The sequence below is a fragment of the Mesoplodon bidens genome, assembly GCF_964165515.1.
Source record: "Mesoplodon bidens genome assembly, chromosome: 10".
Lineage (NCBI taxonomy): Eukaryota > Metazoa > Chordata > Mammalia > Artiodactyla > Ziphiidae > Mesoplodon > Mesoplodon bidens.
Window position 1 is genome coordinate 40,114,606 of NC_138172.1, and position 5,828 is coordinate 40,120,433.

A 5,828-nucleotide genomic window follows, 5' to 3' on the forward strand; every position below is an offset into this window, starting at 1 on the left:
GCCCCAGACAGCATCCATTATCATGATAATGCTTTCATCACTGTAAGGATTCCTCTGTGAGACTGTATTTGGCAGATGCTGAGGGTAGGGATTGTGGCATTTTATCTCTAGCACAAGGTTTGTCCCAGTAAGCAATGAATAAACATTTGTTGAGTGAATGAACGCAAGAACAGGGATGTTGAGCCAAGTAATAAACTACACAAAACAAGAGGAATGGGAAGGAATTTTTCTGAGATTTTTTTTTTGGCCGCTCTGCGAGCAGCTTGAGGAATCTTAGTTCTTGACCAGGGATTGAACTCAGGCCACGGCAGTGAAACCGCCGAGTCCTAACCACTGGACTGCCCGGGAATTCCCACATTATTTTTTCATACAGCTTTTGAGATGAAAGGAGTCCTGCTGACACCATTATTAGCTTACTGAGCCTATCGGCCACTGCTTTCCAAAGTGTAGGTCACAGGCCATCATAACACATTTATTTTAGGAACTCATAGCTAGGATTTTTTTTTAATTAAATTTTTTTTCATAGCTAGGATTTTTTAAGTCACAAAAATAAAAGAGAAAACAGTGTATTACAGGTAGTACTGAGTAAATGATGTATTGAAAACTTTTTGATATGTGTGTTCCAGGTCATGGGTCCAAAACGTATGGGAGCCCTTGCTTTAAGCAGTTGGGGGATACAGGAAAGGGCTTCAAATAGAGGGTGAGAGGAGATCAGATTTGCATTTAGAAAGAGCATTTACGGGTCGAGGGCTTGGGAGTCCAGCCAGATCAGGTCAGCAGTGGGGGAAGAACAGGCAGGTGAAGGTGCCGGTGCCTTTTCCTACCAAGGGCACTAGGGAGGGTCACAAGTCCGGTTAGGAAGGAAAGAGAAGTAAGTGGACTTGAGGTAAGTAGAGTTGTGAGTTGCCGGTGGGCCATTCTAGGTGAATTCAGATGTGGGGCAGGAATTCAGGCGAGATATTCCTATCAGTAACGGGAATTTGGGAGTTCTCTGCCGTAAGGCAGGAGGCCAAAAAAGTACTGCAGGTGGGTTTCACTGTTCAGGAAGCACCCGTGAAAGAATGGGCGGGGGTGGGGGGTGGGGGTGCGGTTTCTGCTAGAAAAGTTTGTTATCCCAGAGCAGACATTTAACCATGAGACAAGATTTAGCCTGTGCTCAGAATACCATCCTACAGAGCTTGTTACCCAGCACAAACCAGGATAAACACAAATTATGTATTAGAATAATGTGTGGGATCTCTGGAATTCAGTGGCCTTAAAAGTCATTCAGTTAAGTGGTTCCCAAACCTGTGTTTCAGAACAATTCATAGAGCTTTCTGATTATACAGATTCCAGGCAGGGCCCTACACCAAGCCTATGAAGTCAAAATATCCAAGGGAGACCAGAGAATCTCTATTTTCAAACAAGCTCCCCAAACTGGTAGCCATTAAAAAAAAAAAAAAAAAAAAAAAAGAGGAAATTTATCTGCTAATATGGAACCAACTCCAAGATGTATGAAGTGGAAAAAAGCGAGATTCAGGACAGTGTTTATAACATGTTGTTACCATCTGTGAAAAATAAAAAGTATGTGTGGCGGAATATGTACATGCACTTGTTAGCACAGACACAGGCTCTAGGAGACACACACACACAAAACTGGCCAGTGATGACCAACGGGGAGGAAACAGGGTAGACAGGGATGGGAGGGAGATTTAGTCTAGGCCTTTTTTGGTATCATTTGAATTTGTCTCATGTAAATGGATTGTGAACTCAGTAAATAAATAACTAAATAAAAGTCAAAGCTCCCCAGATAACTGTAATGTAGAACTAGGATCTGGGAACCCTCGATGCTAGGTACTCCTCACCCCCACAGCATCTAAGACCCTGGTTATACAGACTTGTGGACTGCTCATTCCACCTTGGAAAGCTTTGTTAGTTCTGACTTTCCTTTTTAGTGTTAATCTGAAACCTTGTAGCCTCCAGGGAGGCTCACGCTGCCTCAGGAGACCATGCAGAATAAATCCAATCTGGCTAACAGCACAGGTGGGTGAAAGAATGGGCACATGTAAAACATTAAATCAGCCAGGGTTATCTTTTTCAAATATAAATGTAAACCTTTCAATTATTTCCCATTGCCCTTGAGATAAATTTGCAGAATGTGGTCTACAAGCCCCTGCAGAGTCTGCGCCCTCTGCGTCATCCCCTCCCACTCGTTCTCTGCCATAAGGTGGGGAGGGGGGGACTCCTCCCAGCCTCAGAGACTTTGCTTAGGGTCTGTCCCTCTGCCCAGAACACGCTTTCTTCCACCTCCTAAGGACTTATCCTCCCGGACACTTCCTCAGAGATTCCCTGACAGTACCAGACCAGATCAGATTCCCTTCTTAAACACTCTCAAAGCAGTCACACTTTTTCTTCGCAGCATGTATTTGATCTATATGTACTGAGGGTTTCCCTGAATCAGGCACTAGAGTACAGAAAAGGAAAGGCGGGGGTCCCTATCCTTTTGAGTTTATGATCTTTTTTTGGGGGGGGATTAAATTTTCACAGAAATCAGTGTAAACACGTGGTGCCTGGAATGTGGATGGTAACAGGGGAATGTGTCAGTGAGGGTATCTGAGGGTAGAGCTTTCTCGAAAGGGTGGGTGTTAGCTGAGTGAAGAAGAGTATTCCAGGCAAATATCCAAGGAAGCATTAACCCTGTCTGTTTGGATCTGGCAAATTGGTAGGCTCACAGTAGAGACTGAATGAATGAGTGAACAAAAATCGACTTGCCCCAAAGCAGAGCTAGATTAGAATTCAGACCTCTCAATTCACAACACAGGGCTCTTCCCTTCCCCCCAGAGCTGCTCCAGGACTTTGGAGAGCATTCCTGAGTGAATGGGGAAAAGGGTTTGGTTAAATTATTCCTTTTCTTTTGCTTTTATTTCACAATCCATGGACCCAAACATAAAAAAAAAAAAAGTCATCCTCAACGTTTCATCAACCTTTTTTTTTTTTTTTTTTTTTAATATTTATATATTTGGGTTTCCCTGGTGGCGCAGTGGTTGAGAGTCCGCCTGCCGATGCAGGGGACGCAGGTTCGTGCCCCGGTCCGGGAGGATCCCACATGCCGCGGAGCGGCTGGGTCCTTGGGCCCTGGCCGCTGAACCTGTGCGTCTGGAGCCTGTGCTCTGCAGCGGGAGAGGCCACAGCGGTGAGAGGCCCGCGTACCGCAAAAAAAAAAAAAAAAAATTTATATATTTATTTGGCCACACCGGGTCTTAGTTGCGGCAAACTGGGATCTTTGTTGCTGCGTGCGGGATCTTTAGTTTCGGCATGTGAACCCTTAGTTGCGGCAAACTGGGATCTTTGTTGCTGCGTGCGGGATCTTTAGTTTCGGCATGTGAACTCTTAGTTGCGGCATGTGGGATCCAGTTCCCTGACCAGGGATCGAACCCAGGCCCCCTGCATTGGGAGCATGGAGTCTTAGCCACCAGACCACCAGGGAAGTCCCCAACAACATTTAAAAAGGAAAAAAAAAAGGTTCTCTAACATTTCTGACACTGTTTTCATTCCAATACTTGGATTGCTGGTGGAAATGCTTCAGTATGTCAACCTACTTGGGCAAATCTCATTCAGGAAATGTCTGCTCAGGCAAGGACTTTCCATTCCTTTAACCATGAAAGAAATATTGACTGTATAATTATAGTGTATGTCCATAAAAAAAGTTCAAAATGTTGACCATTGTTTCTTTGAAGATGGTAGAATTATGGATGATTTTTTAAAATTATAACTATCTGTATTTTCTAAGGCTGTAATTATTTTGTATTATTAGCATAATACAAACCTTTGAAAGCAAAACTTTTTATTTTTTTAGTTGAAGTATAGTTGATTTACAATGTTATGTTAGTTTCAGATGTACAGCACAGTGATTTAGTTATACATATATATATTCTTTTTCATATTCTTTTCCCTTACAGGTTATTAAAAAATATTGAGTACAGTTTCCTGTGCTATACAGTAGGTCCTTGTTGGTTATCTATTTTACATATAGTAGTGTGTATATGTTAATCCCATCCTCCTAATTTATCCCTCCACCTCAGCAAAAGCCTTTTTTTTTTTTTTGCGGCATGCGGGCCTCTCACTGTTGTGGCCTCTCCCCTTGCAGAGCACAGGCTCCGGACGCGCAGGCTCAGCGGCCATGGCTCAAGGCCCAGCTGCTCCGTGGCATGTGGGATCCTCCCGGACCGGGGCACGAACCCGTGTCCCCTGCATCGGCAGGCGGATTCTCAACCACTGCGCCACCAGGGAAGCCCAAGCAAAAACTTTTTAAAGAAATATTTAATGAATTTAACAGTAGGCCCAAAACAGAGGTAGTGGTCATAATCTCAACCAGACACCTAAAACAAATATACAATCTAAATAAGCAAGAGTATTTGCTCTAAACATGCTATCTAAAGACAAGTCCTCTTAAGGATTGATTGCTGTACCTCTGCCTCTCTCATAAAATCATTCATTCTAGGAGTCGCCACTGGTACAGGGGATGTAACAACAAATCTGGTCATCTATAAAATGGGGACAATTCCTGTCTCATAGAACTGTTTAAGAATTAAACGAATTAGAGCTTCCCTGGTGGCAGAGTAGTTAACAATCTGTCTGCCAATGCAGGGGACATGGGTTCGAGCCCTGGTCCAGGAAGATCCCACATGCCGCGAAGCAACTAAGCACATGTGCCACAACTACTGAGCCTGCGCTCTAGAGCCTGTGAGCCACAACTACTGAGCCCATGTGCCACAACTACTGAGCCTGTGTTCTAGAGCCCATGAGCCACAACTACTAAGCTCGTGCACAACTACTGAGCCTGAGCTCTAGAGCCCGTGAGCCACAAGTACTGAGCCCATGTGCCACAACTACTGAGCCTGAGCTCTAGAGCCCATGAGCCACAACTACTGAGCCCGTGCGCCACAACTACTGAGCCTGCGCTCTAGAGCAACGAGAAGTGAGAAGCCCGTGCACCACAACGAAGAGTAGCCCCTGCTCCCCACAACTAGAGAAAGCCCACGCGCAGCAACGAAGACCCAATGCAGCCAAAAATAAATAAATTTTTAAAAAAAGAATTAAACGAATTAATAGATAAAGCCCTTGGAACACGGGGACCTAAGCGCTACATAAGCGTTAGTTATTATTATATTTACGGTATTGCTATCCCAATGAGGTAAGAAAGGGTGGGAGAGAAGGAAATGACTCTGAGAAAATATACAAGGGCTAAAATGGAGGTGAGCAAACAATGCCGAGGCCCACAGTCCAGGCCGTAGGGTTAAGTCTTGTGGTCAGCGGCTCATGGCCAGAACTACCGGTTGGACAGGAGTCAGCGGTCCAGAGTTGGGCCCTGGTGTTCAGGAGGCAGAGCCCAGTCCTTGGGTCATTCACTTCCCTCTCTCGTGATAAAATTAGGGCCTGGAGGCCCAGGGTGGGAGAGGGGCCCGGACGGCCTTCTCCACCCTCCACATTTCCTCAGCTTGCGGAGCGCGGGACGGGGGGCCGATATAGCTTTGGCCTAACGGGGGTAAGTAGTGACTGGACTGCTGCTGGCTGTGGGAATTACGCTTCCCAGCATGCAATGGGTCAAGAGGTGCTTCCGGTCTCCCCCGGCGCCTCGCAGGTTCAGCTGGGAGTTTTCATTGACCTCCGAGCCCCTCTGGATCAGAGGAGCTCGGGTCCCCTCTAGGCCCCTCCCCTTTCTGAGGAGGGGTGACCTCGCGGAGTCCTGCGAGCTGCTTCCTTCTTCCCCTCTCACTGGTCCAGCCTAGCTGCCATTCCTGTGCGAGGAGGAGAACTGGTTACTGATTGGTGGATTCCGTTTGGCGCCA